Raw genomic sequence first — 14683 nt, forward strand, 5'->3', positions numbered from 1 at the left:
CGGAATCAATATTTGTAATATATTGTTTACTAAAATTTTTTAGAAATGGAATAGTTGTGATTTATCTTGTTTACTTTATTAGGAAACGTAATCGGAATGCTTAAATTGACTAAATTGCCCTTTTGAGTTAAACTATATTATATGGTAGTTATTTTGCAAGACATATTTTAAAGGACAAAATTGTCATTATATATTTAATATTAAAAAATAAAATAAAAATAAGAAAAATTCATTACCCTTAATGGTATTCCTTACAAAATTGGTGGGAGAAGTTCTCCCTTTCTTTTCTCCCTTATTTAATCAACTTCTCCCTTTCCTAATTTTAATAATGCAAGTAAACAAATGTAAGAGAATGATTACCTTACTATTGATTCCCATTACTTATTAGTAAATATGTCATTAGTTCAATGTGTGATTACACAATCTTTAATTACAAACAAAAAGTATATGGTGATTTACACTAATATTTGCAAACAACTTAGGATTAGAGAGAGAGGATGAGAGAGATTGAGTGTTTGACATCATAATTAAAAAACTGTTTCTTGTTTTTAAAAATAGAAAATTATTTCTTGAAAACAATTTGGCTTGTTTGGCCTTGTTTTTTTAAAGCAGTTTTCAGAAAACAAAGTTACAAAAAATAAGTGCATGTTTGGCATCATAACTAAAAAACTGTTTTTTGTTTTTAAAAACAGAAAATTATTTTTAAAAACAATTTGGCTTGTTTGGCCTTATTTTTTAAAAACAGTTTTCAGAAAATAAAGTTACAAAAACCAAGAATTTTGAAAACAACAAAATGTTGTTTTCTGTTTTAAAAACCAATTCACTTTTGATCAATATTGTTTTTAAAAATCACTAGCCAAACGTGATTTGTGTTTTAAAAACTTCAAAAACTATATTTTGTTCTCATTTCTAAAAACAATTTTTTAAAACAAAAAAATAGAAAACAATATCAAACATGCTCTAAGAATTTTGAAAAAAAAATGTTGTTTTCTTTTTTAAAAACTAATTTACTTTTGGTCAATATTGTTTTTAAAAAACACTAGCCAAACATGACTTATGTTTAAAAACTTCAAAAACTATTTTTTTGTTCTCATTTCTAAAAACAATTTTTTGAAAACAAAAAACGAGAAAATAATACCAAACATGCTCGAGTTTACGGTGATAAGTTGTCTTTCTAAATAGTTTAGGAATCTTTTTATACGCAATTTGAATTAATTAAAGGTAATTGTGTAGAGCGGTGTTCGCGGTATGGTTTTTGATTATTTTTTTAAACCAACTCGTACTAGCGATTTTTCTAATTTTCCAAACCGCATTCGCAGCGAAACTAAAAAACCGCAAAAGCGCACCACAAAAAATGGTGCAGTGCGGTGTGGTTTTGACGATTTAAGCTATCACCAAATAATTAAACTATCACAAATACAACAAAACTTAAGCAACACTTGTCAAAAATACCATAACAATTGAAAATAAATATAAGAAAAAAATTCAACAATACAATAATTATTGGCCTTTGAGTTGAACATTCACATATTGGACTTAAATAAATATAAAAATTAGTATTTTTATAATGTGTGGTGCGGTGCAGTTTGAACCGCATATTAACAATTCAAAGCGCAAACCGCGCGGTTTAAGAAAAATTCAAGCCGCGACCGCCGCAAAGAATTTCAAACTATATTTTTTTAATTAAGTGTGCGGACGGTGTGAGCAGTTTGAACGGTTTAATGAACACCCCTAAGAACAATTGTTAAAGCGCCACTCATAATCTAGTAAATGGTACCAGTTCAAGACCAAACGGTCGTAAACCAGTTAAATATGTCTACTTTTAGCTTAGGGAATTTTAACAAATATCCAACAAATCCACCTTTAGTTATATGTCCATATAATGTTTCAGCTTCAAGTCTTCATTGAGCCCTTTTAATAAAATGCACGTAATTATATATAAATTTGTTGATCCTCTTATAATTATAAGTCTCCATTAGGTATAGTAGAAAGTGATATATATATAGATATATGTATAATAATATCATGTAAATATATAAAATTATGTAATTAATTAATTAAGAGGAAAAAGTGAACAAAGAAAAAGATTATATATGGGAAGGAAAGGTGAGACAAATAAAGAGTACGTGGCCGACATTATTGTTTGAGGTTATAAAAATTGGGACCTTTCTATGGTTTCGCCCCTTTTACTTTATCATACCTTAATATTTAACTTAATATTTTATTTAATTTTATATAATTTAATATAGCCAACTTTTAAACAAAATATTAGTGATCAATTATAGAGCGTAAATCGCGTTTAGGTGGTATTAGACAACGGTAATATTAAATAACATATAGGAAAATGTTAAAAAATACTTTTTAGTACTTTTATAAAAGTGTTATATTATTATTAGTGTAATTACTAAATGAATATTTTTCGTCGATTAACTGAAGGGAAATTTTAATGGGAAAATTTATTGTTGGTTATAGAATTCAATGTACTACAAAAAATAGTCTACTCCATCGATTAAAAATTGATTAAAATTTTTTTCACTGTTGCCATAAATGTGGGATTTAGCCGAATTCAAAAACTAATGGGTAAAAGAGATATACATTAGGGTTAGGTTTAAGTTCATAATGCTGATGCAGTTTTATGGTGTTTCTTTTCACAAGAAATTAATATGGAAGTTATTTGACTTTACTTTCCTATTATGTCGAAGGGAAGATATCTCTTTCAAAGATGTCGTCTTATATGCATCGGAGATTCTAAAAAAAAGGCTTTGATAAGATGTTTGTTGATGAAATTGGTAGCTGGGCTTGTTCTATGTAAACTACATGTTAATGCTATTATTTTATTCTTTATCGTTAGTTATGAGCTTTTTGAGATAATTCTAATGTATTTAATAATGAGCTAGGAGTTATTTTTTTCGACATTAAGGTGTTATTTATTTAAGCTTTCAGAGTCATTTCTTTCTCATGTTAGTAGTAATTTTAATATTACATGTCATTAATTGGTTAAGCATGCCCTTGTTAGCTAGACGATGAGTTTTTTAGCTGGAAGAAACTCCTCTCATTTGTAACTCGCCTCCAAGACTTTTTTAATACAAATATCATATTCTTAAGAAAAAAAAAACTCTTGTGCATCATTAACCGAAGCTTGACACAGAAGCTAGCGTCAATTTATAATCAACTCAGAAGATTTTTTGTGAGCTAAAAAAGTCGTTTGTAATTGAGTTATTTGAAATTGGTAAGTAAAAAATAAATACCATCTTAAGAGAGATTATTAGAGAATCACATTATTAATATGTGAAAAGATTATAGCATATATAAAAGTCATAATACCATCTTCTTATTATCAATTAATTTTAAGATAGAGCAGATCACAATCTTACCATTCTCATGTGTCTTAATCATCCCACCAAAATTGAGGGCATGAGCCGAGGAATAAGGAGATTGAAAGAGCTTAGGAATGTCTCAAAGGTAGACAGGTCACCAATCAATTGTAATTTTTTCTAAGTGCTGTCATGTTTCATATGTGAAATATATTATTAAGTTAATATATAAAATAATATTCTTTTTTCACTTCTGACTTTAATTAATTGGACTATATATATTATTACTATAATAGTAAGCGTGGACTCTCCCTTTCAAAACTATATATATGGATTATTTTTTAAATAGGTAATATGGGGACTTTTTTTTTTTTTCTTTGAAAGGGAATATGGGGACTTTTAAATAGGTAATATTTTAAAAATATTAATTTTTAAAAAAGAATTTTTAATCTAATATTTGATAATAAAAGAAAAATTAAAATTTTTGTATTTAATTCTACTACTTAATTTAAGAAAAAAAATCTTTTTTTTTACATTATATCAAAAAATATATTTATATAATATATAAAATTAATATATATATATTTATAGAAAAAAAAAATAATTTATACTATATACATAACCATGATGAGTACTACTAGAGTAGAAAATATATAAGTCTAAGACTATTTAAATTTCAAGACCCTCACTTTTAGAAATATATACAAAAAAAAATATATTGAAAATAATATTATGCATAATATAACGAACATAATTGTGAATATTTGTTGTATAATCTACTTAATTTTTATTAAATAAAGGCCTAATGAAACATTTTAATTTTTATTTTGAGTCTTGAAAAATGTAAGTCCTAAGCACAGGCCTAATCTATCTATAATGAGTATATTACTTTTAATTATTAGATAATTATTAAATTGTTCCGATTAATTCTAAAACTTAACTAAAAATAGTTAATAAATTATTTGTAACCTGATTTTATTTCATTTATTAATATATTTTGTTTTTTTTTTAATATTAATTACGATTAATTTTATTTTAAAATATTTTAATAATAATTGCTAATTAGTTTTTATTAAATATGATTAATTATAATTAATTTAGTTCTAAATATATATATTTTTTAAAAAAATAATAACTTGGCAACCTATTATTATATATATCAGTTTATAAAAAGAATGTAACATATCATAGTTGTAATTTTAATGTAATTATTAAGTGATCATTTATATATAGATATATTCATATAGTTGGGTTCATATATATAAGTTATACATTTTTACACATACAGATAAGTTATATATGATTCTTATTTTGTTTTATTTTTTATATCTATAGTAGTCACAAGTTTTCTGCAAGTTTTTTTTTTTAAAAAAAAAAAAATCTAAATAATTTAAATTTCCAGCAACAAATTTGTGCATAAAATTAATTATGCTCGGAACTTATTTTGACAACTTAAACTATTTAAAATTTTACAAAAAGCATATAAAAAATTGTAAAAGAAAATTATATATAATTGGATGTAGTATATTTTTCTCCTTTATTATATTCAATTGTCTAATTGTCTGTAAAAATTAAATTGAGACAAAACATACATCAATGATTATGTTTTTTTTTTTTACTTATATAATAGAATATGAATAATTATATTGTGTATGCATAATTGATCGATTCATTTTACCTTCAAATTAGTTTTTCATAAACATAATGATGTTCCAACATGAACATATATTATATTCTTTTTGACAGTTTCATATCCACTTCTCAAAGTTAAAGTCTCTAATTATTGTACAACTTTTGCACCAACTAATAATTGAGAGAACAAAAAAAAAATCTTAATTTAGATAAATCATTATATTAATCTTAAATAGTTAAAAAAAAAAAAAACATTTTTTTAGTGTAGAAAAAATAAAATAAAATTGATCACACAAAACCATAAGTATATTATCACATGAATTTCTTATAATTTATTTAAAAATTCGGTTTTTTAATTAATTCTAAAGAAATTTCCAAGTAATTTCACTAATTATATATATATATTCTTTTGTCCTATTATTAGATTATTTAAATACGTAAACATTACCAAACAGTTTTGACTAATCTTGATATATATATATATATATATATCAAAATAAAATCTTATCATATATATATATATCAGTGCCATTGTTTTTCATTTTCAACGACATTATTCTTTGGTAAGAATTTTTTTTTATGCTGTTAAAGATAAAATAATATGTAACTTTTTTTACAATAAATATTAAATATATATTACATTGTATATTGTATATCTCTACCTATAAATAATAGTAAAATTACGTAAAATAACTAATAATTAATAGTAAATTATGAGAAATTATTGTGTTTGGTAATATTAGTAATTATAGAATTGTAATAATATTAATAACTCTATATATGTATTATTATTAGTAATGATTAATATAAGAGATAATTAATTAAATATTAATTTGTTTTTAGTACACGAGATGAGAGTATAGAAGAGATTCCATTTTAAAAATCAGATCAAGAAATGGTGTCACTATGTCGGTGCTCTTTTTGATGTGTCAACTACATATATATCTATATCTCTATATCTATATATCTATATATATATATACATTATATATATAGCTGTACACAGCCATGCATTATTATTGCTACGTATATATATGAAAGTGGGGACTCACTTTCTCTAATTTTTTTTTTTTTTAATTTTTGAATTTATTTCTATATGAATTTATTATATTTATTTATGATGATGAAGTGAAGAACAAAACAAATTAATAAACTTATTAGTTAATATATAAAATTGCAAAAATTAATTAAGACAAAAAATTAATCCCATGAAGTACTTGGAGACTGAGCATAGTGAATGATTTGACTATTTATATAAAAACATTTTTGGTATTTAATAATTAATAATAACAAACAACTTTACTATATTAGAAAATTAATAAATATATATTCGTGCACATATTTATTAGGTAGGAAACAAAGATTTATGAACCAATTAATTAATATATATTGAAATAATACATATATAATAGATTTTTTTAAAAATAAATAAATAAATAAAAGGTAGATAATATTAGAGATGAACTTAGTCAAAGTAGACACACATGCACCTCAATTCATAGTTGATGACTTTCTATATAAATAAGAGTACAACAAATGGTTTCCACAACTCAAAATAAAACCCTCACAAACTCTCTCTTCTCTCTCTCTCTCTATCATATTAGCTCTATATCATATCATATATATATATATATAAATATAAATATTATGGCTGATTGAAGAAAATGTTGTTCTAAGAAGATTAGTAGTGATTCACATGGGCAAGATTCATCTTACTTCATGGGATGGATGGAATATGAAAAGAATCCCTATGATGGAAATTCCACAACCCCCAATGGAATTATTCAGATGGGTCTTGCTGAAAATCAGGTATAATAATAATATATAAATATATTTAAGATTATATAGTTAATCGGTCTGCAAATAAAGTTGCATGCTTTAGCGTAAATTTTCTATTTTTGTTGTCGATTGTATTTTTAATGGAATTTTCATTCTTAGTTTTGGATGATTTATATTAATGAAGTTGCTTATTTTTATTCTAAAAAAAAGTTGATTAATTATGTAAAATAATAATTAAAAAAATGTGTATCAGCTGTCATAGTCATATAATTAATTAAAGCAATAAAATTGATTGTTTGACATTAATTAATGGATTAATTTGCTTGAATTGACAAAATTCTCTACTTATGTTTGTTTGGTGGCTGTCCTTATAATAATTGGAATAATTTTACACGTACTCTTTAATTAATTAGTGTATTAATTAATAATTTGATTGAAATTATTACTATTATTATTTCAGCTTTGTTTTGATCTTCTTGAGAAATGGCTTGGTGAGAATCCAGATGCACTTGGGTTAAGGAGTAGTACTAATGGTCAATCTCTTTTTAAAGAGCTTGCTCTTTTCCAAGACTACCATGGCTTGCCTTCTTTCAAAAATGTAAGTAATTAATAATTTGAAAAATATTAAAAGGTATATTATTCGTCTTAGTATCATTTTTTATTTCATATCGCTATTGGTGTAATTAAATATTAAAGCTTATATAACTTTAAAAAAAAATTAGAAAATATTAATGTCTCAAATCGTCGCTGCTGTCCGCATTTATAAAAAGTGTTAGGCACCACATGCATTATTAGCATATGTCAAGAGCAATGCTCAAGGTCATCAAGAATGACGTTTGTCGTTCCTCATGAAAGTGTTCCCGAACTCGTCGTAAGTGTGTATCAAGCGCACACTATTAAAAATGTTACCTAGTGATTATTTTTAAAAGAAATTTAGGGCAAAAATTTCTATATTTTGCGACACTTATATACTTTTATATAATTTTTTTAGTGGCGAAAATTCTTGTGTAGTTCAGTACTTTTATTGCACTTACATATTTATGTAATTTTTTTAGCAGTAAAAATCTATTTATAGTCATTTTGTTATAATATTAGTCTCTTAACTAATTATGAATTAATGTTGCATCAAATTAACATGTATAACGATTTTTTACAACCAAATATATGAATTACATAAAGATTTAAATGTAACAAAATAAACTATACATTGGAATTTTCGTCGCCAAAAAATTTGCATATATAGGTATTTAAGTGCAACAAAAGTGAATTACATAAGGATTAATTTTTACCATAAATATCCCATTTTTCAATTACAATTTAAATATTTTATGATTAAATATCACTTTTAATCACTAAAAATAGTATTTAAATACAAATTATTATTAGATTGAGACATGTCATTCCTAATATATATATACATTATAACAAAAATAATTACTTTAAGTAATGTGATCTAAATTAAATGTTGTAGTATTTGTAAGGAGATAAATTGATTAGTATTGATTTTTACAGGAAATGGCAGAATTGATGGGTAAATTAAGAGGTAACAAAGTGAAGTTTGAAAGTGATAAGATTGTTCTAACAGCTGGTGCAACTTCTGCAAATGAAACCCTAATGTTTTGCCTTGCTGACCCTGGTGATGCTTTTCTTCTTCCTGTTCCTTATTATCCAGGGTATGATTAATTCATTAATTAATATTATTTAATATTATTACATTTTATTATTTAGATATATATTAATAAGAAAATACGTGACAAAATTATATCACGTAACAAAATCACAAATTAATAATATAAGCCAATTAATTAGATTTTACGTGTCATTTCGTAATTCTGATACAATTCCTACGTGCATTAATTTGTATATATCATCACTAATATTGTTTTTGTGAACCAAATTTCAATTGATTATTTATCACAATTTTAAGAAACTCTTACACACTTACATATTTTGTAGTGATCAAATAATTATCTTATTCAAAAAAAAAAAAATGAAGAAGAAGAAAAAGTAGTAGTAGAAATTGGATAAATATTTTTATTTTTGGTACCTGATTTTATTATTATATTAGAGTAATTAATAGGGAAAATTTTTTTATGTTTTAATTTTTATACACTTAATTTTTTTTTTTTTTGGCAAAATCTCTTTGATTAGTTTACTTTTTTTTTTGTAAATTTGAAGCGTCAGTTAAACTGTTAAAAACCAACTGGATCACCGTTGTGTACACTTATGTATACGCTAAAGTGAAACTTTGAAATCAATACAGATAGTAATCTAGTTGGTATTTAATAGTGATATCAAACTAATACCTCAAATTTATAAATAAAAAGAATAAACATAAGAAAGTTTTGCTAAAAAAAATAAAGAAATTAAGTATAAAAAATAAAAAACATAAAAGAATCTTGCCACAAATAACCTTTATTATTATTATTATTATTATTATTATTAGGGTTTTCAACACTATGGTCAATTAACGTACATTACAAGTAACTAACAATTTTTCAATAATAATTATCAACTAATATATGAGTATTATTATTGAATAGCACTAGTGCCTATAACATTGAAATTATATTACCGCACAAGGAGTACTTTTAAGCATTTCTCTTAAAATGTGTAACACCTCAATATAAAAATTAAGGATCCAATTAAGCGTAAACTAACTTACTTTTTTAATTAATTTTTTTAATATTTTTTTCTTTTTTTCAGATTCGACAGAGATTTAAAGTGGAGAACAGGAGTAGAAATAGTTCCAATCCATTGTTCAAGCTCAAATGATTTCAAAATCACTTCATCATCAACTTCAGAACAGAGCCTACGACCAAGCCCCAGCTTGACCTAAAAGTCGAAAGGAATCCCTCATAACAAACCCATCAAATCCATTGGGTACAACCACAAATGTCGGAAGCCGCGACCGAACTCGGAACTCCTCACTGGAGATTTCGCCTTAGCGAAAGGGGTCCACATAGTCGGCGACGAAATATATTCGGGCACTGATTTTCGACGAATCAAATTTCACCGGCACTTAGCGAAGTAGTCAACGACCGTACACAAGAAGTCAACGACGACACGTCATCATCACTAGAGACACGTGTCCACATTGTGTACGGTCTCGAAAGATTTAGGAATACCGAGTTCGAAATTAGGAATGATATATTCACAAAACGAGAAAATATCATCTCGAGTGACGCACGAAAATGTCGAGTTTCGGACTCATCTCGTCTGAACTCGGTACACATTATCTCGTATGTTATCGGACGAGAAATTCATGAAAAAAATACGTGAGAAAGAACGGGGAAGAGAGATTGAGAAGAGGAAAGGAAATTCTCGTCTCGGGCACTTAAAAGTCTTTGGGATTAAGTGTTTGAAGAGTAACGGTTGTTTTGTTTTGTTGGGTCGATATGAGAAGTTTGATGAGATGTAATAGTTTCGAGGAAGAGAGAAATTGATATGGAAGAGAATCGTTTATGAGAGATTTGGGTTGAATATCTCGGCAGGGGTATTCTTGTCATGTTGCGGTGAGCCTGGTTGGTTCGGATTTGTGTTTTTTTCTTAATATGTACTGAAGAAACAACTCCACGTGTGCAATCAAGAGAGAATTAAGAATTTCTTCTTGAAGCTTATCCATAGAGAGAATAGTGTTATTCTTAAACCCAGAGAGAAGAACGGAGGGTTAATAACTTGTTATTGAGTAGGAATTTTTCAGGAAATGAGGTCTTTAAGCCTAGATGGGTTGTTCAGTTGGCTAATTCTGATGAAATTCATCTTGAAAATGGTAGATAATAATTAATTTTTAAAAATTTGTATTTTAATTGAAGTTTAAAAATTGGGTTAGAAGATAATAATTATTTATTTAATTATATTCAGATTTGTTGGGTTTTGTTGTACTAGATAGGTTGATTTCTATCTATGTACAATTGGATTTGTCACACAAATAAAGACATATTATTTATTTATTTTATAATTTATTGTAGAAATTCTATTTGTACCCTACAAAATAATTTTTAATAATTACTTTTAATATTTTTGAAAATTTCTTTTCTTGTATTGTTTTTAATTAATTTTAATATTTATTTTTATTTTATTTTCTTTTTTTTAAAAAAAAAATCATGTGTAATTTTTTTTCTAATAAATTTTGTTATATTATTTATAAATAATATATTAAATATGTGTAACAAATATATGACAATTGTCATCATTTTGCAATATTTGGAGGAGTTACTTGTTACTATGAGTAATCTCCACTATTATCACTAACATTAAGGGGTCATTTGGTACGCCGTATTGTAATGTATTGTATTGTATTGTGTTGGATTGTGTTTGTATTATATTGTATTGTATTAGTATTATTTAATACAATTAATACAATATTTGGTATTGACTAATTGTATTAATTGATTGTGTAAAGTTATAATATATTTTTAATACACTCGATCAAAACACCAACTACGGGTCGAATTCGGAGATTGGTGTTGACCCCAAATCCTCTGTAAATATTATAATACAAGTTAATACAGACTATTTATTATGTATTAAATAATACAACATACATTGTATTAAAAAATGTGGTCGTAATAATTAATGCAATACATTGCTTAATCCAAACATAGTGTTATTTATTATCGGAAATTTGATTTTCTATACTTACATATACCTAATATTTTTTCCCTAAACACATAACACTTAATATGTTGTGGGATATGACATATTTTAAAATATCCACTTAAAATACCCCCATTTACATTACCCTCCCTTTTCTCTTCTTCTCTTTCTTGGGAAAGCTTCCCGAGGCTTTAAAATAAGATACCCATGAGACCGTCGGACCCACGATTTTTTTTTTTTCGGCCACATTGCATCGGACCCCGATCGGGGGTCCCATCAACTTGATCGGACCCATAAAATTTTTTTTTCCCGGCACACGCACATGCATTACACACCCACATCGGACCGTCGGACCCCCAGGCTAAATTTTTTCGGCTTCTGGCTTATCGGACCCTGTATCGGACCCCCATCGGGCCATTGTCTTCCCCAATGTTTGTCGATTTCTCCAAATCCACGGATACGAACCTAAATCTGTAACAAAAGCTCCACGGTGCACGCATAAACCACATGCATTATACATTATAACCACTACAAAAGCAATACATATCAATACTCGCCAAATCATATATCACACAAAGAAAAGAGGGATCGTCGGTGTAGGCGGTAGGCAGTGAGAGAGAAGTGCTTGGTTTTGATTTGGGAGGGGGCGGTATTGTGGACGATGGTGAGGGGTCGGCGTTGTGGGCGGTGGTGAGGGGGTTTTGGGTCGAGAGAGAGAGAGAGAGAGAGAGAGAGAGAGAGAGAGAGAGAGAGAGAGAGAGAGAGAGAGAGAGAGAGAGAGAGAGAGAGAGAGAGAGAGAGAGAGAGAGAGAGAGAGAGAGAGAGAGAGAGAGAGAGAGAGAGAGAGATGGGGTTGAGTTATAAGAGGGGTATTTTTGAGTTTTAGATAAAGTGGTCATATTTTTTCAATGGTGATATGTATTAGTTTAGGGATAAAATGTAAAGGTATTTGATGTATATTTTTTCAAATTTTCCTTTATTATTTAATAAAATACGACTCTTGTAGGGCGCCAAACGAGCTGTAAGAGTGTAAAAGGTGTTACACATCTTAATTTAAAATTCTTAATGCTTTAAGAGTTATAGTGTGTGCATGAGTTACATTTGAGTCCATAAACATCCATAGAGCGTTATGAATTTGAATTTTAAATGGTTATATCCTAAACACTATATAAAAAGGTCTAAGGTGCTCATATTGAGATGAACCAAGTTTTCTATCAAAAAAGTATATTTCTAGAAAATCTACGAGCTTGATAATTCCCAAAGCTACTACTTAGAGAGTTCCGCTTAGTGCTTAGAGATAGGAGAAAATAAGTTCTTGGACAAAGAGGTGTAATACCTTGTTCAAGTCATTAGTGATCCCATTTTAATCTACTGGCTCGAGGTTGTGAGTAGAGTGTATTATATATATATATGTGCTTACCTTCTTACATATATATATGTATTATATTACGTATGTGTTGTATTACTTCTTACACCTTTCATGTGTTGTATATATTGTATTATATAGTGTATATATATGTGTGTTGGAATTGTGAGTATTCGAAGTGGTTACATTTTTATTGTAACCATATGGTTACATTTTTCTTTAGCACACTGTAATAGCGAGGTTACTAATAGGTGGACTTTCCTTTTTTTAGATTTAATTAATTATAATTAACTATTTTTCTTAAAATAATTAATTAAATAGACATTCCTTTTTTAGAATTATTTAATTATAATTAACTATTTTCTTAAAATAATTAATTAAATATTATAACAAGACATCTTTTTAGTAATTAATATTTATATTTAAATCCTTACTTGAGATTATTTTAAACTAATTAAGCCATTTAATTATAATATTTACAAAAAAATTTATTTTTTACAAAAAATTAAACTTCTTTTGACACAAATTAAAATTCTCTCTTCTTATAATAAATTTTCAAATAATTAATTATTTTTAAATAATATTTAATTATTTTGTTACAATTAAATGAACTAAGTATGAGGCCTCAAACTAATCAATCGATAACAAAGTGCGTATTTTTTTTTAAAAAAATCCTTCAACTTATTTCATTTTTACTTTTTAAATATCTAAATAAAAAAAATTAAATAATTGTCATGCGTAATAATTTAAAATTAAGATTACAAGTATAATAAAATTCAAATTATGAAATTATATGTGTATAATTTTAAATTATAAAAAACTTTGCTATAAAATTTTAAATAATTTAAGTATAAAAAAATAAATTGCTAAAAGATCCTTATTTAATAATAAATTGCAACAAATTAATTAATAATAATAATACTTAATTTAATTTTAAAATATAATTAATTTTAATTAAAAGTTTTAAAAGGAAATAAATTAACAGGTTAATATCAGGTTACAGGTCATTTTTTTTTATTTTATTTAATTTCCAAATTAATCACAACCATTTAATGCTGATCCAATGGCTAAAAAAAACGTAACCATGATGGTTACAATAAAAATATAACCATTAGAACCTATTATGTGTGTTGTATTATTTTCTGATAAATTTGTAATATATCTTGATTTATCTTCTATTCTAATAAAATCTCTAATAATAAAAAATTTATCCTTCTCGATAAAGGAGATAAATCGTGAAAGATTTTGAAAATACATTAGAATTTTGGGGCCAGAGACCTATTATTATAAGCATTCTTATCTGTACGTGTATTTTAGATAACAAAATTAAAGATTATATCAATAAAATAGAAAGAAAAGAAGAAGAATACTATTTTACAATATTATATGTAAGGGAAATTTGAATTAATATTGCTTAAATTATCTAATAATTTTTTCCCCTAAATCTTAAGTTAGAATAAAATTGGTCATATATGACCCAGCTTTGTAATTTTCTTAAACTACCCCTCTATGCATTTGAAACTCTCTCTCTTCCTCTCTGCTTCGTACCATCTCCAGCAGAAGACAAAACCCGACACCTTTAAAACAACCCATTTTAGCCACCACGGTTAGCACACGGCCCGAGCTGCCGCTTAACAAGCAGGCTTTCCATGAGCGAACTCGCAGCCTGCGACGACCTCGTGACCCATCGTCGAAGCCCCTGCTTCTCTTCCGTACCAACTTCTCTAGCAGAAAGAAAAAAAAAAACACCGAGTCCGATGGTCGGACCATTGGGTCCGATGGGGTCAGAGCCAATTGGACCCATGGACCCATGGTCCGACTCATCGGACCCCCTTCTCTCTTCCATCTCTTTCTAGCAAGAAAAGGAAAAAAAAAAACCCACCGGGTCCGATGGTCGAGAGGACCATGGGGTGGGTTTTTTTTTTCCTTTCAGTTAGAAAGAGATGAAGAGAGAAGGGCGCTGAGATGGGTTGCGAGTTCGTCGGAGTGGGTT

The 14683-nt window shown here is 26.8% G+C and overlaps 1 pseudogene; it reads left to right on the forward strand.

Annotated features, from left to right (window-relative positions):
* Positions 1-3414: 3414 nt before the first annotated feature.
* Positions 3415-10505, forward strand: LOC115716540 (1-aminocyclopropane-1-carboxylate synthase 9-like; annotated as a pseudogene).
* The last annotated feature ends 4178 nt before the right edge of the window (positions 10506-14683 follow it).

The sequence above is a fragment of the Cannabis sativa genome, chromosome 5, assembly GCF_029168945.1.
Source record: "Cannabis sativa cultivar Pink pepper isolate KNU-18-1 chromosome 5, ASM2916894v1, whole genome shotgun sequence".
Classification (NCBI taxonomy): domain Eukaryota; kingdom Viridiplantae; phylum Streptophyta; class Magnoliopsida; order Rosales; family Cannabaceae; genus Cannabis; species Cannabis sativa.